The sequence below is a fragment of the Macaca fascicularis genome, chromosome 4 (genome assembly GCF_037993035.2).
Source record: "Macaca fascicularis isolate 582-1 chromosome 4, T2T-MFA8v1.1".
Classification (NCBI taxonomy): domain Eukaryota; kingdom Metazoa; phylum Chordata; class Mammalia; order Primates; family Cercopithecidae; genus Macaca; species Macaca fascicularis.
This window is the reverse complement of record NC_088378.1, coordinates 90,724,912-90,748,651: the sequence shown is the minus strand read 5'-3', so window position 1 is coordinate 90,748,651 and position 23,740 is coordinate 90,724,912. Positions and strand designations below refer to the sequence as shown.

Here is a 23,740-nt window from a genome sequence, read left to right as displayed (position 1 = left end):
AGTGACAATTGCAACGCACAGGTTGCTTAGGGATTCTTGAAGTTTCTTTTGGAAAAATTGAATGGTGAATATGTAAATTATACATCCATGTATATGATACACAGCACTACTGAAAATGTATATAGTATCTACTTATAGGCCAAAAATATGCTATTTACTTATGAAACTTTTCTAAAAATGTAAAACTGTCTTTCAAAATCTTGGTAACTACTAAAAGACATTCTTTTTTTCCAGGTGCATTCAACTTGATGCTTTTTAATTAAAGAAAAAAAAGGAATTTAAGTAAAGGCCAGTTTTATATTATTCCTCTGACCCTACCCTCTTATTGAGATGAAATTAAAACCTCCCAACACTTACTCCTCACTTGGTCAATGTCAAACAATACTCTGAGGTGCTCTTACAATAGAGGCATTGTCAGCTTTCCATGACTTCATTCACTCTCTGACCACTGCCTTCCTTCCTGGATGAAGTAAATAGGGCTTTGTGAGCACTTCCCTTAAGTCATTTCAGAGGAGATAAATTAAATAATGGTTGCAATGTAATATTGTGATAGTGCTAAAATATTTCCTTCAAGTTTCAACTTTGAGCACAAGTTTCCAATAATATATAATTTTTCATTTGTTAGCTCAAACCTTTGGTTTTATTAAATTCTACAGCTGTACTCACTATATATGCATTTGGTGACCAACTTTGATATATTATAATAGTGCAGAGCTAAGACTTTTATATAAGAATAGAAAAAGTTTCAAAAATCACTACTGAATCAAACATGGATATTTAATACAATTTGCTTAAGCACCAGTTGAGCAAAAGCTTGAGCAAGTGTTTCAGTTTTTGTGCCAACATTGAAATTGGTCTTCCCACAGCTTGCTTCATCTTTCTGAAATCTTTCATAGATTTATTTTTATTATCAGTTAAAAGAATTATTTATAAAGACCACTATAAAATGTTACTAGTTAGTGTTCAACCACTTTATAGAAGTTTCAGTTAAATTGATAATTGGTGACTATGGACATATTCCTTAGAAATGATTTTCTCATTACATTGCTTTTCTCAGGGAGAAAAACACAAGGGTTTCAGTCAGAGGAATTGGGTTCAGGTCTTGTACTTACTAGTTACGTGATCTTGGACATGCTATTAAGCTCTGGGTTTTTACCTCCCCATCTGTGAAGTGGGAATAATGACAGGAATCTGTAAGATCAAAATCAAAACAAGATATAATGAAAACTAGAACACATATTATAGAAACAATGCATAACCATTATCATTATTATTAGAGGAAAATATGAGGTTGGTGCAATAAAACTTTTAATGGCAAAAACCGCGATTACTTTTGTACCAATCTACCTAATACATAACAACATATGAAGTAGTGAGTGTGATTCACTCCTGTTTTCTGCAGGATTCAATAAAGATTCTGCCTTCTCAAGTCAGACAGTGTTGCTTATTGAATATATCAATGCTAGCATCCAGGAAGGGATCACTCTGGCACATGTGGGGCCTAGGAGCAAAAGTGGTTGGAGGGAATTATCATGAAATTACCAGGATTTGGGGCCAACAGGACAGGAAGCTTCACTTTGAGAAGAGGAGCTGGCAACCAGGGAACACTGGTTCCGGGGCAGGGTCAGGACTACAAACAGCACATTATGACTATGTGGATTTAGGACAAGAACCAATATTTTCATTGGTCCAGGTATGCTAAATACAATCGTTTCATCCACCCTCAGTTGTATGTCCTTGAGTCTGGATTTAAGACATAGTCCTGATTTCCCAGCAGTACTGGCATTGAATTTATGCAGAAACATACTCTCCCTAACTTCATATAAACTTTTGGTTAGAAAAGACCTTTAGGTTTACAGCAGTCAGCTAGTATCCCTGTAAGGAGTGCAGAAAGAAACCTGGTAAATTTTCAGGGGAAAACACACTTTGAGTTATTAGATGAAACCAATACCTATAGTTATGTGAAATATATAATGTCTATTAAATACAAACCATTTGTGCTTACAAATGGTGTAGTTGAATGGTAGTTTCACTTGATCCTTCAGAAACAATTTTATATCATTTCAGATACGGCTTTTTCTTGAAGCCATCGTAGTAGTCAATGTTTTACTTTTTATTCCCATTCTCCCCTTCAGAGATGCTAGGTTCAGAAGTTATCACAGAGGCGGAAGGTCCATTATCAAGACCTAACTGAAGCAATGTTGTCAGAGGCCCCATATTATTTTGTACCTTTCTGAAAAATTGAAGCATTCACAACACCCAGAGAGAAAAAGTCATTAGGTGTGTATGGTGAAGGTTGACTAGGAGGAATTACTGTGGGTGTGATTGTAATAAATCTAAATTTATGGTCCAGCCATGTTGTTGCAAACTTACTTTGTTTCAGAAGAACTTAACAAGAAGGAAGCAACCTTGTATGATTAGTGACCAGTGAAATAACCTTAGGCTGCTTTCCATTGGAACTTGATGCCTGTTGCAGCTTCTTCTTTGGTGAGGAATCTCTGAAGCCTTAGTTATTTGGCATTAAAACTGTTTGAAAATCCTTATGAGCAATTTCCCAGCAATGTTCAAAGAACTTGGCACTTGGTCTTCTGAGTTACATGTTTAGGTTGCTCCTTCAGTCATTCTGAGGTTCTTATATGAAAAATGCATTAAAGACGTAGGCTACACATCAAATGCTGAAATCACTAGCACCCTCAAGCTCCAAATTTCACAATGCTAAGGACAAAAGTTTTGAGGAAGAAACACAAGACCCATCCCAGAAATCAGAAAATTGGAAAAAGCATGTTCTTCCATGTATACCATCTACATTTTCCTCTACCTGGCTCTGTTTGAGAGTCTCCTTTGAACCTAAGCGTAAAGAGGAAGAGCAAAGAAAAGGAGCCTGAACAAAAATTTGAACTGAGAGAATCTAAAAGACTGAGAAGTGAGACTGGAAATAAGAGATACTTGGAGGAAACCTTATTACCATGATTTTAATTCATGAAGGTCAGTATAGTACAATGTAAGCAGCTCTGGATTTAGAGCTAGGAACACATAAGCCAAATCTGAGCTTTGACTCTTGCTAAAAGGTACTCAGGCATGACAATTGACCTCACTGAGCCTTAATTTCCTTATCTGTAAAATGGAGGAATAGCCCATGAATTACCAGGAGGTCATGTACATAAGGCACTCAGTACAGCAGTTGGTTCAGAGTAGATTTTCGATAATTTGTAACCACCTTGTCTGCAGGAGCTGAATTATTTCATGCTCTTTATATGGTGTAGGGAAGAGGTTCAAGAGGAATCCACTTCCTCACCACACAAAATTATCTTTTGTAATCACCCAAATCCCACTGAGTTAATTGTGAAAGTATTTACTCCTTGTATCTTTCAAAATCTATCTTAACTTCTCAGACAGTTTTAAAATCCCAAGCGCTGATAGAAGTTCTCACACTCAAACATTTTCCTTCATTGTTACAGACTTGGCTAAGTCTTGTACTATTCGGAAAGAAAAAAAAGAAAGAAAAAAAATGCTAAAACCCAGTCATGGGAAAATTACATAGACAACTAATTAATCTGTTTTTCTTCCTTACAGGAGATATTGACACAATGTCCATTCTTTATTGCATAAGATAACTCTCTGTCTTTAAAAGATTTCCAATTGTTTGAAGTCAAACTAAAAGTAGGCAGGGAAAAAAAGGCATTATCTAAAATATCTGAACTTGAATCTGGAAAGCAATCCTGAGTAATATTTATACAATGTTTTAGAATAACAGACTCATAGAATTTTCCAGTTGACTATCCTTTAAAGATAAGAGAATATTTATATTTGTTGGTGCTATGTCTTACTGTAAAAAAATTCTACTCAATTCAAAAGGCTTATAAAACAATGCTTTACTTATTGCCCACCACAACAAAGAAAGGTTTCATGCTCTTAACAAATGCGTTGGCATTGAGAGGACTTCAGTGACAATCTCATGATGGCTGAGCATCTCTTGTCAAGTCAAAGGATATATAGCAAGTTTTCTCTTTATTGAGTCATGATAGATAATCCATTTTCAAGTAGAATTTGGTCTCATACTCTTCATTAAGTCACTAAAATATTCAAGCCTAGTGGAAGAGGAATTAACTGGAGTTTTATAAGCTTAAGGTCTAATAGTAGATGTAGTAGACGATCTACAAAGAAGGCCACCAACTTTGTGTCTCTTATGCCTGTTCATACACGACACTTCTTTCAAGAGGTGGAGACTCTCCTCTCTCCCCTTGCATCTGGGCTGGCCTTGATCAATACAATGCAGCAAAAGTGACTCTGTGCTACTTCTGGACATAGACCTTAAGAGACCAGATGGCTTTTCCTTTTTCTCATTTGAATGGCTTCTATCTTGTAAGAAGTTTGAACTTCTTAATGAATAATGAGAAACTATTTAGAGAGAGAAGCCAAATGGAGAAATAATGAAGCACTCCACCTGATAATCAGCACCAAAGTCCTGGACATATTAGTGAGGCAGATTACCCAGCCCAGATGAGCTTCTAAATGTAAGCAGCTGCATGAGCAGCCTCAGTCAACACCATATGGAGCAGAAGAACCACTCATCTCAGCCCAGCTAACCCACAGAGAGGGAATTTTTGTTTGTTTAAAGCACAAAGTTCATGTGATTTGTTATAGATCAATAGAAAGAACAGTGAACATAACCTCACCAACAGTGTCAGTAAATGGAGGGTAGCAATTCTTAAATTTGAGCTTTGTAAATTGCATATATAAAAAATGTAAAGTTGAGCTTTGTAAATTGCATAAATAAAAAATATAGTCTTAAATATAGTAATCCTAGCAATATCAAGGATCAATAATTCAGGTTATTTTCCAAAGAACGAATTATTTGATTGAGTGATGACTACCTTCTTCTTGATATAACTTGAAATGTTAGTCACATCTCTTAACTTTTGCTGCAGCAATTTCTCATGCCTGAAATTGCCAGCCAGGAGCTCCTTCAACAGCAGATCTGGTTTTCCTCAGTTAAGTTTAAAAAATACATAGACAACAAACACATGCCACTGTTGTACATCCTAACATTGTTGTGCAAATAATTAATCTGAAGAGATGATGTCTTACAGCAGATTTGTTGGAGGAGTTTGGCAAAGATTTTAAGTCACCCAGAGAAGTAGGGCTCACATGGTAAACAACACTAAGCACCCTATCATGCACACACTACTCAGAATGTTTTCTGTATTAGAGAACAATTCAGGACATAGTATCGAGTCAGGTGAGAGGTAGTGGAAGCCTGAACAGGGGTCATGATAGTGAAAGCAAAAAAGGAAAGATAATGACACAGAATGTGACAACCCTTAATATATGGTGGGTGAGAGATTTAAAGGGATGAACAAGAAGGGATTTTAATATCTAAATATAAAATGGATATGGTATAACATGTTGCTTTCTTTCTTGTGGCAATACTAGCAGGGCTTTAGCAAACCATCTTTTATGGATATGAAAATTCCTTTGACTTACTGCCTTGAACTCCTACAGTCTACAACCACAGGTTCTCTTAAACGTAATTTTTAAAGTGTTTTCACTGGACTAGTGGGCATATATAGCAATTTTGATGAGAAGAAATATAAATTTGGATTTTAAGTTGACCCCATGAACCAAAAACAAAACAAAACAAAAATCCAAGAGGGAGTACAAACAATCAGGATGATGGCTTATACTGCAGTTACTCAGAGATTGAGAGCACATCTAAATTTACCACTGACTAGTGCTTTATGATTTCCAGCAACAACTTTTCCTGAAAAGTTCAAATGTGACTAAAATCATAAAATGTTTTAAGGAAAATATTCTTTGAAAAGTAGCAGGTCCTCTAGCGATTTTTTCAGGACTCTCATTCCCTGGCAAAATACTTAAGGAATTTATTTCTTATTTTTTCTCTTGGGCTTTGTCTAGGGTAAGACATTCTGCTCAGCTTAGTCGTATAAAATGTTCATGTTCACTGATGTTTATGCATATTCCCAGGGAAATCCCATGTTTCCTATCTTCTCCTCACTACTGGAGTGTTGAAACATTCTATACCATGCAAAAAATAACCAAAACCCCAAATCCTCCACAGGCTCCATAACCATTCCAGGTACCTCTCCTCTCTCTTCTTACAGCCAAACTTCTCCACATCTTCATACAATATTTGTTTCCCAATAAACCCTAAGTTGGTTTCCATTCCCACTACTTTACTAAAGCTACTTTTACTATAGTTTCTAATGACCCTGTGCTGTCAATTCCAATGGACAATTTTAGTACTCATGTTTTTAAACTACTTCTCAGCTTTCAGCATAGCTGACTTCCTTCTCCAAGAGCTTTAGTTGCCTGTTGTTATAGATTGAATGTTTATGTCCCTTCCAGATTCATATGTTAAAGCCTTAACCACCAATATGATGTGTGGAAATGAGGCCTCTGGGGAGTAATTAAGGTTGGATGGGGTCATGAAGGTGGGGCTCTCATCATGGGATTAGTGCCCTTGCAAAAAGCATCACCAGAGAGCTTGGTCTCCCTCTCTCCACATGCAAAGAAGAGGTCATGTGAGTACACAGTGGGATGGCAGTTGCCTACAAGCCAAGAGAAGTCTCAAAATCAACCCTTTACCCTGAGCCCATGCAAATTTCTGTGGCTTAACACAATAAAATGGACTTATTACTTATGTAGCTCTCTTCTATAAACTGGTTGGTTGTCAGAAGAGTGGCTCAGGATCCAAGGCTTCTTCTACACTGTGGATAGGCCAGGTTCAGCATGTGGCCTCTGAGGTTACTGTGGGAGGGATAAAATAATGAAGGGATTGCATGTGGGAAATTTCTATGGAACTTGCCTGGATGTATTGGGCATAACATTCATACAAATATACCACTGATCAGAACTCAGTCACATGGCCCCACCTAACTTCAAAGAAGGCTGGAAAATGTAGTTTAGTTATGTGCCTAAGAAAGGGAGAAGAAACATGGATATTGGTGACCATGAGCTTTCTTCTCCATGACGAGTCTTTCAGTCCTGTCTTCAAAACACATCTTTCATTTATTTCTTGTTCTCCATTGACAATAGCTTAATCCAAGCCACTACACTCTCGCATCTTAGATACTGCAATAACTTCCTAATGAAGTTCTCTATTTTCATAATTGTTCCATTCTTTCCCCAGTGGACCAAGTAATCTTACACACGAATATAAACTTGTCAACTGCTTACTATTATTTAAATCTTGCAAGGCTTGCTCATTATCTTAGGAAAGAATCAAATGCTAAAGAGGATGTAAGAGGTTATGCATGGTCTGCCCATTAACCATCTCAGCTAGCTTGCTGCTCTCTCCCTTGGTCACTGCTATCCATATACAGGAGTATTGGGTCAGACCTTCCCTCCTCTGGAAAGCTTTTTTTTTTTTTCCATTTATCTTAGTCTTGGCCTTAGCCTCTTATTCATCCTTCAGGCCTCAGTTTAAATCAGTGAGTTTAAATCACTCCCTCCCTCAGGGATGTCATTTTCCCTAACATTTCCTCACACTCATACCCCAACAAAAGGCCGGACTTCCCATTATTTCCCTTTTATAATATTTGTTGCTATTGCGAATTAAATAATCTTTGTCTTTCATCTGTCTGCCTCACTAGACTGCACCCTCTATTAGGACAGGAAATGCATCTAACACCAAGGTCACCTGCCTGAAGCACATGGTGTCTGACAGCTAACAGCAGTGGTGTGCTGAAGTCTATGTGTGCTGGCTCGTGAGAGATGATTGTTAAATTCCCAGGAATATTGTAAGCTGGTTATCAAACAGCCATTATTAAAAATTAAACAATAGCAACTGATGATTAAATAAATTATATTTAAAACAGAGGTAGTAAATACCAAAAACCCATTATTTCCTAATTACTTTACTACATTTTATTGTATATGGTCTTGTGGTTATTTATGTCTATTGTATCTATAGGTGGAAATACTGAATAATAATGTGCTATGCATAGCTCATCCCAACCCCATGTTCAGTGAATTCGTGTTGGTAGCTTGAAAGTGGTCATGGTAGATCTATTAATATTAACACTTTGAAAAATAGCAAATACTACAAATCGGGGTTCCCTTCCACTTCCAACCAGCCAGTTTGTCATTTTTGCCTGAACCACACAGGTGATTTCCTTGGTTCTCCATTTATTTTGTAAGTAGACTAGCCTCCATTCTAGCAATTAAAGGTTATTATGGAAGTATTTTCCAAGCATCCTGTTCTGTGACAGATTTTCCCATTTATTTTTACTAGTCTATCAGAGGTCAATAAAATTGATCAGGAAACATGCATAACACAATTGTTTAGGGTCACATGGGATCTATAAGAACTTGTGAGTCAACTGAGCAATTTAGAGTAAAGGTACTCTCTAACACTTCCACCTTAATTCTGAATATTTTTCCACATCTTGGGAGATTCTGGAAGTAGTGAAGTCAGAGCTTTCAGCAGGGCAGAGCCTTTTAGATCACTGGTCTCCTTTGATCCGAGAGCATTTTGCATACGCAGAAGCATAGTACCCTTCCTGTGGCTTTTGACGTAATCAGCTTTAAGTTGGCATTATTTACTTGTTGCCTTGTTTTCACCACTAAATACAAATTCCTTCAAGTGAAGAAACCAATTTACGCCTGTCTCTCTAGAAAGCCCAGATGGAGTTTTGCACATCTCAAGCATTCAACTGAGGTTTACTGAAGTAGGGACATCCATGTCTTTTGTCCCCTGGCTAGCTCTTTAAGGTATTCTCATTGAACCTGGAAAACTGTAAAAGTTTATACTTTTCTTGGTTATTAGATTGGTAATTCATAAGGCTTGTTAAGAAATATACAAGAGTAAACATCAAGCCATTGAAAATTTTGAAATCTTATATTAAAACTAACTAAAACACATGAAATTTAAAATTTTTTAGATAAATTGTTTTGTCTCAAAATTAATTGTGTAATGGGATTTGATTGTAGCTCCTGGCTCTTTTTGCTTTGCCATGAAATCAAAGTAATACTCATTATGTACTATCATATTTTCACTGACTGTGGTTGTTGTTTTACTGTAGTTCACAGTTGGAATATAGAAAACAAGATGAATCATGAACAGTGTAGGAATTCGGAAAACCTGCCATCAACATTTGTTAAAAAAAAATGCTTCTTTTTCAGATTTTTTTCAGATTTTCAAGATTAACAACAATAAGCAAACTGGCATTTCTACTGTTAAAGTTCATAAAGCTTTGAAAAATTATTTAACCTTCATAAGATCTTCATAAACTCTCTATAATACGGTCTGTGATTCAGAGTGTGGGCAATGCTCTATCTGGCCCATAAGCATTAAACCACGCTAGCATAGAAGGAAGTGAACTTTGATGGTGCTATTTTGTGTGTTTTTCCTGTACCAGTGTCTGCCTGAATATGGATGTCTGGGCTAAGCCTGGTCCTGCTGGGCTTAGTCATCAGCTCTGATCATTTATCTGACTCCTTGTATTGTAGCCAACAGCAGGTCATGGGAAGTCATTTCCAGGAGGACTGTGACCATCTATAAAGAGTCACACTGGGGTAAGGCTGACCTGGCCACTGCAGCATGGGTGTGCTCTGCCTGCTCCCTCCTGGGCTTGCTGCCATTGACCACTCTTGGTTAGGTGCTGGCCACAGTCTTTTCGGGGAATGTTATGCATCCTTTCTGATCTCTGAGTCTGACAACAAGCTAAGCATATTTAATGTGGCAAAAAGTACCACATTAAATGTAAGTATATACTGCATTAAATGAAGTAAAACATTTTTTACTAAAAGTAAAAAATAACAACAGAAGTTCTGTTTTGAAGAGTTATCTCAGTGAAGAAATCTCAGACTTTTACCCTGTGGAAAAGTAGCTTGAGATAAATACTCTTGAAAACAAATTTACGAATAAGATGAATTAATTTTTTAATAAAACAGTTATGACCAAATAGAGTGTGAATAACAGTTATGGATATGTAAAATCTTGATTCCATATAATAATATGTCCTAGAGAATAGACTATAAAAATCATTATGTAATGAAATGATTTTTTTTTTTGCTTCCCTCTTCATTATTTCTGGTGGATTTTGTTTTAATTAAAAAGGATTTAAAAATCCATGAAAAATCTTGAATAGCCTATAAGGAGTTTTATAAAGAAATAGTTCAATATCTTATCAAAATAGGAAGTGAGACAAGTTGAATCTCTAGTTATGTGGGAACATTTTTTGCTTTTCTGTAAGGAGATATGCTGGTAAATAAACACCTATCTCCTGATTCATATTTGGCACAAATGTACTAAATGGTCATGTTTAGTTGAGTTATGGAACAGATATTTGATTATACTCCACTGTTTAGTTGGTAACTCTACTAGCATTCCTACTACCATAGTTTCCTATAATGACAATATATAGCACTTCTTTATTTCCCGAAGTTCATCTTCTTGATGCATGTTGGGTGAAGGAGTTTCAGTATTTTCAATCTACATTCAGGCTGCCAGGGCAGAGGAATTACAATATCCTTAAATAATAGAAATAAGTTATCCTTAAAGGGAATAAACTCCTCCCTTCTTTTCCCCTTTCTTCTTATTCTCCTCATGGTTGAGAAGGAACAGTGTTGTTTATTTTACCACTGGGAAGGAGCTGGATGATCATATATTAATCACTCAATATATATCAGATTGTAATTATAATTAACATTTCATATAACCAAATAACATTTTATTTAATCCATATAATAATTTTTCACAATAGACTCTTATTTTCTCTATGTTACAGATGAGGGAATTGAAGCTCAGAGATGCTAAATAATTTGCTGAAACTCACAGAGCTGGATATGCACAGGTTTTTCTGTCCATTCTTTTTCTGTTGCGTACACATCATGCTGAAGGCAAGTAGTTGTTTCCTGTTAGAGACAATAAAAAGATGTTCATTAACTCCAGTACAATAACTCTACTGAGCTGTTAAGGCTACACATAATAAATATTTTCTTTTGAAGGAAACTCATCAGCCTTGCGGAAGACAGAAATTGGTGGAAGGCTATCTCAGTAGTAGTGTTCATTGCCTTTCCATTGGCGCAGGTAAAGGTACCATGCTATCTTCCCTTTGAGTGGTATGAAGTAACAAAACACACATGTGTAGGGAAGGGAGCTCTGAATAGATGAGGGCATTTACTACAGAGGATAGCTCTGTAGTTACACTGCATGGTCTTCACTATTTCTGATGATAGCCAGTGTTACTTGTTCACTCTTATTTTATTGCGAGGCTATCAGTCCAGCAGATGAGTAGTTCTTGCTTCCTACCAATAGACAAACTCCATTCTTTCTTCTACCTTATCATGACAACTGATGCTCACATCCTAGAGCCAGAAAGTATACATATATTATCATATTGACCTTTGGAGAAAGGGGAAGTAAGTGAAGGAAAGAAGATATAACCAGCTGAGGAGGCCAGATATGAGTGCTGCATGGATTTCCAAGGACAACGGCAATGCTAAGACATTATCTGTCTCACATATTTAGTGCTTACGAGATAGAGCCATTGACTACAACACAGAATATGGCTAGAAAACACCAAGGGTGAGACCAACAACACAGTTATGAGTTGAAGTTTTCCATTAGCAGCCAAAGTTGAGGAGACTTGTTGATAAACCTAGGATTGCATCACTGATTGGTGATGTTGCTGGGGGGATCAAGACCGACCTTTCCCAAATACTGGTTCCTTCTGAGATTTAATGAAAAACACAGTTTCCTAAAAGGAAATGTCCAGAATGGGTCACATATGTATAAGTAACTCTACAAAGTTGAGTTCCACATAACTCCTTTAAATCATGAGGCTTTCCCCCAACCACACAGCTACAGCCTCCCTACAAATAGGTCTTCAAAACCCTGACATTGCTCACTATCCTAAATTTCCTGCTGTAATATGAATAACTGCAATGCATCTCTGGCTTTGAACTTGGCCTTTTTTCCATCATCATCATAGGAATGCCATCTTCCAGTGGCACTACCATCACTCTCTAGGTTGGACCTGGACACTTACTGTTGTGGCTCTAAAATATGTCCTAGGAAGCCAGCTTAGGCAGCCATATTTCAAGTGTGACTGAATTGTGTCAACTTGAGCAAGTTAATCATCTCCCTGGGTTTCAGTTTCCTCATTTGTCAGTAGAGCTTGAGCTAAATGATAAAGTCCTTTTCAGGTATAATTTGTAATAACTCTTGCATATAAATAAAGTTTATGTTAAAACTTCTGGGCTTCCTCAAAGGGAGGGGCTCTGGGAGTACACATTTTGACTTAACTTATAAATGCAAATATTTTTCCAGGTTTCCCTCTGTACCCAAAAGAACTTTGAAGTTTACAGTGAGTTAACACCAATCTAGAGAGGCAAGCTGCAAATTACTTAGTTGGCCCAAATCAACTGTAGGTCAGTTATTTCAAGACTCGCTGAATTTTAGTGTTTGAAAAACATCAACACCTCCATTATGTCGTTAGTATCAATGGCAGAAGAAAAGCACAGTGGCACCTCTCCTAAAGAGATCAGGCTTGGGAGGTAGAAAGGTGCTTGGTGAGCTGTCACACAGGGGGTGTTTTAATAAAGAAGGTAGAACAAGGTCTTTGAAAGGGAAGTGTTGATTGCAAAGCATGTATAGAGGAATTTCAACAATAAAGCAGGCCCTATGAGACTAAATGATCAGTGATGTTATTTGAGAACTAGAAACTTAAAGATTGGCATGAAGAACGTTGTTCGTGTTAATCTATTCATCAGCTCTATTTAGAAGTCATCTCAAATACATTTTGGATGGACTGTGAGAAATTTACACAGAAAAAGTGCTACTGTGGCTTTGCCAACAAATTGTATATTTCACCATGTGCTAATGATTTTTTTTCCAAAAAAGAATACATTGTGACCTCCATAAACTTTTATATGTCAAAATAATGAAACAGAACCTTATTTTCTGGTGCCAATTTTCTATAAAATCACTCTTTAAAAAATATTAATCTCGTTGCAGCATGTAGAATTTTACACACAGCTTCAGAATAGGTCTGGCACTATACATCTTTATAGAGTGAAAAGATTTGGAATAGATTCAAGATTCAAATGCCAAGGTTTGAATCTGTACCTTTGACTTCTTATTGTTTTAAAAAATCTATATAATATATGCTTGCTACCATATTAACTAACACTATCACCTCTTAGGTAACATCAGTTGGCTAATGTTAGTCTTTCATGACATTTTCCATAGTGAACATTTTTATATGTTTGTGATGTGGAAGACAACAAATAGGTATATATTTTCTTTTGTTCAGCAAAAGTTGTAGCTCTAAAACTAACAAAAATTAATAGCATTGCATTTTTAAAAAATGTAATCATCAACATTAAGACTGGTTAATTTGTTATTAGTATAGTGCCCTGTTTAAGACCTAAGCGCTAAGGCTGCTGTGGTTTAAGACCCAGCTTTGCCTATTACTAACTATCTGACCTTGGGTGCATTATTTAACTTTAACTTTGCTGTGCCTGGATTTTTTCATGTCTACAGCAAGGATAACAACACTTATGTGATAGGTTCTTTTGAGTTAATATTTGTGTAGTGTTTTAGATGGTACCTGGTGTAAAGCAAATGCTGTAAATCCTTGTTGTGCTTGTTATCATACTTAGCTATATATAGAGGGCTACAGAGAGAAAAAGAAAACCTACATTTTATATAGAAAAAGAAGAACAACTTAGTAGAAAAGAGTAATACAGTTACAGATATTAAATGAATATGTAAATCATTTAATTATTTGCAAATAACTGAAAAGATTCATGGTCAGCATTTTTTTGAATGATTATTTTAGGTCATAAATATTCTCTTTCAAGGCAATAGGGAATAGAGTAGGAAAATCACATCAATGGAAATGGTGGAGTAAGGACCTTCACAAAGAAATTCTCCATGGTAAAGCAAGCGAAATACTCACAAAACTTGTCAGAATCAATTTTTTCATTACCCTATAAATTAGTTAAACACTTGCAACAATACAAGGAGAGGTTTTTTCTTTTTCTTTTTCTTTTTAAGTTGGATCTGGGTAAAAACATTACCTTTGGATGTTTGCACTTATCCTATTCCTATCACTCTTTCTCCAACTCTGTGACATAGCTTTGAAAACCAAGAGTCCCTCAACCATAATAGCTTTGAAAAACAGTAGTCTAGCAGCCACTGGAGGGACAGAGCACTGGTCTGGAGCTCCCCAGAAACATTGATATGGTTTCGCTCCTTGTCCTCACCTGAATCTCCTCTTGTAGCTCCCATAATTTTCACGTGTTGTTGGAGGGATGCGGTGGGAAATGATTGAATCATGGGCTGTGGGTCTTTTCTGTGCTGTTCTCATGATAGTGAATGGGTCTCATGAGATTTGATGGTTTTAAAAATGAGGGTTTCTCTGAACAACTCTCTTTGTCTGCCTGACACCATCCATGTAGGATGTGACTTGCTCCTCCTTGCCTTCCACCATGATAGTGAGGTCTCCCCAGCCATGTGGAACTGTGAGTCCAGTGAAACTTCTTTCTTTTGTAAATTACCCGGTCTTGGGTATGTCTTTATCAGCAATATGAAAATTAACTAATACAAACATCAGTCTCAGAAAATTGTCACTATTTGACTCGTCTGGTTGTTCCTTGGAAACCCCAACTCTAAAAATTTGTCCTTTCTCAGTGTAAATTGTGCATTTCCCTGGGGGCATGTGTCAAAAATAATCAGCGACAATTGCATTATGTTACAGCTACCTAAGGCAGTGATATGAGTTGGAGCAAGCAAGAAACTGACCAAAATATTTATAAGGAAAAGTTGGGAAATGAGATGTCCACAGGGGGCTTTGATCGGGTCTGACTATTCCTGGGAATCTGAAAAGTTGCACATGTTTTTTTTCTGCACATGTCCAGAAAAAAATCGGAAAAAGTCCTAACCTCTCAGCTCTTTCTGACCTGAGGTCTGAGGTATCATATAAGCAAGAAGTGAGAGCCAAGGCAGAGTTGTGACTGCCTGCCTGAATGTTGAAGGTATTCCCCAAAACACGCACTCAATCATTTGCCAAAGGATAGAAGATTTGTTGATTCCAGATACTTAAAAATTTAGGGAAATTTTTGTGCAATCACTCACTGACCACTAGCCTGACTGGAGGCTTCACTGTCCACATGGCAAAGGTAGTATAGACTTCACAGAATGAGTTCAGGAAATCAACTAGATAAGACAGAAGCAACAACAATAAACAGCAGTAAGAAAAAACTCTCAGGGAAAAGGAGATAAGATTTCTAGTGTTTCAACATTATATTATTTTAAATGTCCAGTTTTCAACCAAAAACTACAAGTGCAAGAAAACAAAAAAGAATGGCAAATACTAGTAAAGAAACACTGAATAGAAACTTTCTCCAAGAAGCTCGGATGTTGGACTTAGTAGCCAAAAAATTTTAAATCAAGTATCTTAAATATGTTCAAGAACCAAAGGAAACTGTTGAAAGAAAAAAAAGAAAGTATGCAAATTGATGTCTCACTAAATAGAGAATAACAATAAAGAAATGAACATAAATAAAGTAGAAATGATGACATTGAAAAGAACAGTAATTCAAATAAAAAATTTGGCTGAGAAGCTGAAAAGCATATGTGAACTGGCAAAATAATCAATGAACTTATAAATAGGTCAATTGTGAATATCAAGCCTGAAAAACACAAACAATTAAAAATGAAAAAAATTAAGAGAGCTATGCTGAGGCATTGAACAGGATCTGTGAGACAGTGTCGAGCATACCAAACATATCATGGGAATTCCAGAATGTAAGCAGAGAGATGAAGAGGAGGAAGAATGTTTGAGAAAATAATGGTAGAATCCTCCACCCCCAAAATTTGATGACAAATATAATCTACACACCCAAGAAGCTCAATGAATTCCAAGAAGGATAAACTCAAAGAGATCAATTCCTGGCTACATCATAATTAAACTTTTAAAACAAAGACACAGTGATTCTTGAAAACAGCAAGAGAAAAATATATCATCATGTTTAGGGAATCCTCAGTAAGATTAATAGGTGATTTCTTACCAGAAATAATGGGGGTCAGAATGGAGTGTGATGACTTATTCAAACTGTCGAATGAAAAAGACTGTCAACTAAGAATTTTATATCCCACAAAGATATCTTTCCAAAAAGGACGGAAATATTAAGACATTCAAGAGATATAAACAACAAACGGAAACTAGGAAAAATCACTACTAACAAGTAATACTAAAACGAGTTCTTCAAGCTGATATAAAAGGACAATGAAGAGTTACTTAAATCCGCATGAAGAAATGAAGAACAACAATAATGGTAACTACATAGACAAATATAAATAACAATATAAATGTATCTTAAAAAATTTGTAACCTTATTTTTCTCCTATCTGATTTAAGAGACAACTGCTGCCGGGCGCGGTGGCTCACGCCTGTAATCCCAGCACTTTAGGAGGCCGAGGCAGGCAGATCACGAGGTCAGGGGATGGAGACCATCCTGGTTAACATGGTGAAACCCCGTCTTTACTAAAAATACGTACTCCCATGGGGCCAAATATCATTCTGAGGTGCTACAGTGATTACAAATCTACTATCAGCAATTCCATATATCGGAACCAATCTCATCCAATGGGTTTGAGGCGGATATTCTATTGACAATACCACTCTCACACGATTTTTCACCCTTCACTTTATCCTACCTTTTATTATCACAGACCTCACAACTCTACATCTACTATTTCTACAGGAAACAGGATCAAACAACCCCTGCGGTATTTTCTCTCACTCCGACAAAATTGCTTTTCATCCCTACTACACAATCAAAGATATCTTAGGCCTAATCCTTCTCTTTCTCACCTTAATAACATTAGTATTATTCTCACCTGACCTTTTAAGTGACCCAGATAACTGCACCCCAGCCAACCCCCTAAGCACTCCCCCACACATTAAGCCAGAGTGGTATTTCCTATTCGCTTATGCAATCTTACTGTCTATTCCTAATAAATTAGGGGGAGTATTAGCACTCCTCCTATCAATCCTCATCTTAACAATCATACCCATACTCCACAAATCCAAACAACAAAGTATAACATTCCGACCACTTAGTTAATCCCTATTCTGACTCCTAATCACAAATTTACTAACTCTCACTTGAATCGGAGGTCAGCCGATAAACCAGCCCTTCATGATTATTGGACAGATAGCATCCATGATATACTTCACCACAATTCTAATCTTAATACCACTAGCCTCCTTAACTGAAAACAATCTACTCAAGTGAACCTGCCCTTGTAGTACAAATTAATACACCAGTCTTGTAAACCGGAAATGGAAACTTCTCCCTAGGGCCATTCAGAAAGAAAGTATTTAACTTCACTACCAACACCCAAAACTGGCATTCTAATTTGAACTACTTTCTGTATTCTATGGGGTGCAAGCTTTAAATGCAACTTAAGTACTAATTTATTTTAGCACACCCTTATGTAAATCGTGCATTACTGCTAGCCAACATGAATATTATATAGTACTATAAATGTTTAACTGTACATAGCACATAATCTTACATACTTGCTAACAATCGTCCAATAACATGCTTACAAGCAAGAACTCTAATAAGCTAACCAACTATAGTACATAACACCAACATCCAAAGCCCAAGTATACCCCTTAGGATATCAACCAACCTAAATGTCCACTCATTGTACATAGCACATTAAATCGTTCATCGGACATAGCACATTCCAGTTAAATTAATCCCCGTCACCACGGATATCCCCCTCTCTTAGGTGTCCCTTGCTCACCATCCTCCGTGAAATCAATATCCCGCACAAGAGTGCTACTCTCCACGCTCCGGGCCCATAACTCATGGGGGTAGCTGCAGTGAACTGTATCCGGCATCTGGTTCTTACCTCAGGGCCATAAAACTAAGACCGCCCACACGTTCCCCTTAAATAAGACATCTCGATGGATCACGGATCTATCACCCTATTAACCAGTCACGGGAGCTCTCCATGCATTTGGTATTTTTTCTCTCGGGTCTGCACGCGACCCCATCGCAGAAAGCTGGTCCGGGCACATCGTATGTCTCAGGACCTGTCTTTGATTCCTGGTTCATACCATTGTTGATCGCACCTACGTTCAATATTCCAGCCCCGCATAATACCATAAGGTGTTATTTAATTCATGCTTGTAGGACATACCAATAACCAACTACGCAACATATTCCTCGCCACACTATAAAATCATAACAAAATTTTACCAAATCCCCCCTCCCCCATCTCTGACTTTTCTCCCCTAAAACTCACTTCTGCCAAACCCCAAAACCAAAAGCCTTAATCCACTTAGTCAGAGCCTACTTTCTCATCTTTTAGCTATGCACAACTTCAACTACTACCCCTCAACTAATATAAACCTACTTTACCTTACCACTCTCAACTTCAATTTCTTCCTTTTTTTCTCTTCTCTATTTCCCTTTTCCCACACACTCACCCACTACCAAATACATACCCTTATTATCACAACCCCAAAGGTAGCACTTCACAGCTACCTATCTCCCCTGTTTATGTAGCTTAACTTACCCAAAGCAAGACACTGAAAATGCCTAGACAGGTTTGCACACCCCATAAACAGATAGGTTTGGTCCTAGCCTTTCTATTAACTCTGGGCAAGATTACACATGCAAGCATCCCCGTCCCAGTGAAGACACCCTATAAATCACCACGATCAAAAGGAATAAGTATCAAGCACGCATAACGCAGCTCAAAACACTTTGCTCAGCCACACCCCCACGAGAGACAGCAGTGACAAACCTTTAGCAATAAACGAAAGTTTAACTAAGCTATGCTACATTCAGAGTTGATTAATTTCGTGCCAGCCACCGCGGCCATACGATTAACCCAAGCTAATAGAGACCGGCGTAAAGAGTGTTTTAGATCTAGTTCAATAAAGCTAAACTCCATCTAAATTGTAAAACCTTAGCTGATGTAAAATAAACTACGAAAGTGGCTTTAAAATTTCTGAACACACAATAGCTGAGACCCAAACTGGGATTAGATACCCCACTATGCTTAGCCTTAAACTTCAATAGTTAAAACAACAAAACTACTCGCCAGAATACTACAAGCAACAGCTTAAAACTCAAAGGACTTGGCGGTGCTTCACATCCCTCTAGAGGAGCCTGTTCTATAATCGATAAACCCTGATCCACCCCACCATCTCTTGCTCAGCCTATATACCGCCATCCTCAGCAAACCCTAATAAAGGCCACAAAGTAAGCATAAATGTCCTCGCAAACGTTAGGTCAAGGTGTAGCTTATGAGATGGTAAAAAATGGGCTACATTTTCTACCCCAGAAAACCCCACGATAACTCTTATGAAGCCTGAGTCCAAGGCGGATTTAGCAGTAAATTAAGAATAGAGTGCTTAATTGAATCAGGCCATAAAGCACGCACACACCGCCTGTCACTCTCCTCAAATATATTTAAGGACTACTTAACTAAACACACTTAACATTTATATAGAGGAGATAAGTCGTAACACGGTAAGTGTACTGGAAAATGCACTTGGATAAATCAAGGCATAGCTTTACATAAAGCATCCGGCTTACACCCAGAAGATCTCAATACCATTTGACTGCCTTGAGCTAACACTAGCCCTAAATCTGATCAACACTAATACCAAATTAACATATACTAAATCATTTACCAATACAAAAGTATAGGCGATAGAAATTTTATCCTGGTTCTATAGACACAGTACCGTAAGGGAAAGATGAAAGAAATTAACCAAGCATAAAATAGCAAAGACTCACCCCATATCTTCTGTATAATGAATTAACTAGAAACAATTTCGCAAAGAGAACTAAAGCCAAATTCCCCGAAACCAGACGAGCTACCCAAAAACAGCTAAAAGAGCGCACCTGTCTATGTAGCAAAATAGTGGTAAGATTTATGGGTAGAGGTGACAAGCCTACCGAGCCTGGTGATAGCTGGTTATCCAAGATAGAATCTTAGTTCAATCTTAAGTTTACCTGCAGAATCACTTAATCCTCCTGTAAATTTAATTGTTAGTCTAAAGAGGAACAGCTCTTTAGACACTAGGAAAAAACCTTGTATAGAGAGTAAAAAATTCAATTCCCATAGTTGGCCCAAAAGCAGCCATCAATTAAGAAAGAGTTCAAGCTCAACCTCAATCATCTGAAAAATCCCAAGCATCCTACTGAACTTCTCACATCACACTGGATTAATCTATTATTTCATAGAAGCAACAATGTTAGTATAAGTAACATGAATATTTTCTCCACCGCATAAACCTAAATCAGACCGAAAAACTTCACCGATGCTTAACAGCCCAGTATTAATAAATGTAAACAAGCCAGTATTATCTACACTGTTAATCCAACACAGGCATGCTTTAAGGAAAGGTTAAAAAAAGTAAAAGGAACTCGGCAAACTCAGCCCCGCCTGTTTACCAAAAACATCACCTCTAGCATTACCAGTATTATAGGCACCGTCTGCCAAGTGACACATGTTTAACTGCCACGGTAGCCTGACCCTGCAAAGGTAGCATAATCACTTGTTCTTTAAATAGGGACTTGCATGAATGGCACCACGAGGGTTCAGCTGTCTCTTACTTTCAACCAGTGAAATTGACCTGCCAGTGAAGAGGTGGACATAAAATAATAAGACGAGAAGACCCTATGGAGCTTTAATTTATTAATGCAATCAAAATCATACAAATCTACGGACCCTTAAACCACTACATCTGCATTAAAGATTTGGTTGGGGTGACCTCGGAGCATAACTAAACCTCCGAATAACCTATGCTATGACTACACAAGCCAAAGCGAGCCAACATCTGTAATTGATCCAATAACTTGAGGAACGGAACAAGTTATCCTAGGGATAACAGTGCAATCCTATTCTAGAGTCCATATTGACAATAGGGTTTACGACCTTGATGTTGGATCAGGACATCCTAATGGTGCAGCAGCTATCAAGGGTTCGTTTGTTCAACGATTAAAGTCCTACGTGATCTGAGTTCAGACCAGAGCAATCCAGGTCGGTTTCTATCTATTCTATATTTCTCCCTGTATGAAAGGATAAGAGAAATAGGGCCCACTTCATAAAGTGCCCTCATTCCATAGATGACCTAATCTCAATCTAACAAAACATCATATACTCAGCCCAAGAACAGGGTTTGTTAAGATGGCAGAGCCCTGCAATTGCATAAAATTTAAAACTTTACAATCAGCGGTTCAACTCCTCTTCTTAACAACATGTCCACAACAAACCTTCTACTCCTCATTATACCTGCACTAGCCGCCATAGCATTTCTCACACTCATTGAACGAAAATTACTAGGCTATATACAACTACGCAAAGGACCTAATATTGTTGGCCCTTACGGACTATTACAACCCTTTGCCGACACAATAAAACTCTACCAAAGAATCTTTAAAACCTTCAACGTCTACTACCATTCTCTACATCACCGCACCAGCCTTAGCCTTTTCCATTGTCCTTCTCCTATGAACCCCTCTTCCCATACCCAACCCCCAATCAACTTTAACCTAGGACTTCTGTTTATTCTAGCTACGTCCAGTCTAGCTGTCTACTCCATTTTGTGATCAGGATGAGCATCAAATTCAAACTATGCACTAACGCCCAAACAATCTCATATGAAGTTACTCTTGCTATTATTCTATTATCAGTATTACTAGTAAGCGGCTCATTCAATCTTCACATACTTATCACAACACAAGAATACCTTTAGTACATACGTACTAAAAACACAAAACATTAGCTGGGCATGGTGGTGGGTGCCTGTAGTCCCAGCTACTAGGGAGGCTGAGGCAGGAGAATGGCGTGAACCCGGGAAGCGGAGCTTGCAGTGAGATTGCGCCAGGGCACTCCAACCTGGGCGACAGAGAAAGACTCCGTCAAAAAATAAAAATAAAAAAATAAAAAATAAAAAAAAAGACAACTGCAAAACCAATAATTATAAATCTGTATACATGGGTGCCTTATGTATAAAGATGTTATTTATATAAATATAATAGCAACAGAAAGGGGAGAAGGCAAAATAGGAGAGAAGATTACATAAAACCTGTTTTGAATATTATTGAAATTACGTTGTTATTAATTTGAACTAGATTTTTATGTGATATTAATCCCTAGGGCAACTACCAAGAAAATAAAAATACAGCAAAAGAATGACAAGAAAATAAAAATGATAAATTAGAAAATATCTATGTAAGACAAAAAATTAATGGAGATAGAGGAACAAAACAGACACAAAACATATGTAGAAGACAAATTATGTATGGCAGATGTAAAGTTTACCTTATCATTCATTATATTGAATGTAAATTAATGCTTTAATAATAAAGCAGAGATTGGCAGAATAAATAAAAATTATGACCTAACACTGTGCTATCTGTAAAAGATATGCCTTAGATTCAAAGACATGAATAGCTGAAAGCAAAAGGATAGAAACAGATTACTGCAAACAGTAATCAATACAGACAAAACAGACTTTGAAACAAAATTTTTACTAAAGCCAAAAAGTACATTTTATAATGATAAAAGAGATGATCCATCAAGAAAATATAATAATTACAAACAAATATGTGCCTAACAGCAGAGCCCCCAATTTTTAAAGCAAAAACAGAATTTAAGAGAGAAACAGACAACTCACAATAACAGTTGGAGACTTCAATGCCCCACTTTCAATAATAGATAAAACAATTGAAAAGATCAGCAAGAAAATACAAGACTTGAACAACACTATAACAAGCATCTAATAAATACTAAATAGCAGAATACAAATTTTTTCTCAAGTGCACATGGAATATTCTTAAGGATATATCATATGTTAGGTCATAAAACAAGTCTTAATAAATCTGAAAGGATTGAAATGATAAAAGTATGTTCTCTGATCACATGGAATGAAATTAGAAATCAATAATAGAAGAAAATTTGGAAATTTCAAAATATATGTAAACAACACACTTTCTTAAGCAATACAAATTTATTATCTAACAGTTCTGAAGGTCAGAAGTTTGAAATGAATGTCACTGGGTTAAAATCAAGGTGTCACCAAGGCTGCTTTCTTTCTGAAGGCTGCTTTCTTTCTGAAGGCTGCTTTCTTTCTGAAGGCTCTAAAAGGAAATCCATTGTCTTGCCTTTTAGAGCTTCTGTACACTATTCACATTTCTTAGCTGGTCCCTTCTGTCTTAAAGTCAACAATGGCTGGTCAAGTTTTACTCACACTGTGTCATCCTGCCTCTGAAACAACACAATTTTAAATAACTAATAAGTCAAAGAAGAAATTATAAGAGAATTTAGAAACTCCCTTGAGATGAATTAAAATAAAAACAAAATGTACAAAACTTGTGGGATGCAGCTAAAACAGTGAGTTATTAAAGAGATCTGTAGATGTAAATCTTTATATCAAAAAAGAGAACAGATTTTAACTTGTGACCTAACTTTCTACCTTAAGAAATTAAGGGGGCGGAGCAAGATGGCCTAATAGGAACAGCTCCAGTCTCCAACTCCCAGCGCAAGTGACACAGAAGACCGGTGATTTCTGCATTTTCAACTGAGGTACTGGGCTCATCTCACTAGGGAGTGCCTGAAAATCGGTGCTGGTCAGCTGCTGCAGCCCGACCAGCGAGAGCTGAAGCAGGGCGAGGCATCACCTCACCTGGGAAGCGCAAGGGGGAAGGGAATCCCTTTTCCTAGCCAGGG

The 23,740-nt window shown here is 37.2% G+C and overlaps 1 long non-coding RNA gene across 1 annotated transcript in view; it reads right to left on the bottom strand.

The window, feature by feature from the left end:
• LOC135970421 (uncharacterized) overlaps nt 1-23,278 on the bottom strand; it is a 63,028-nt gene extending 39,750 nt beyond the window's left edge. The window contains exons 1-3 of the long non-coding RNA XR_010586098.1: nt 23,176-23,278; nt 13,524-13,643; nt 1,113-1,191 (exon numbers count right to left, since the gene is read on the bottom strand). This is a non-coding gene — a long non-coding RNA (uncharacterized lncRNA). The remainder of the gene's footprint in view (nt 1-1,112; nt 1,192-13,523; nt 13,644-23,175) is intronic.
• Nucleotides 23,279-23,740: the final 462 nt, after the last annotated feature.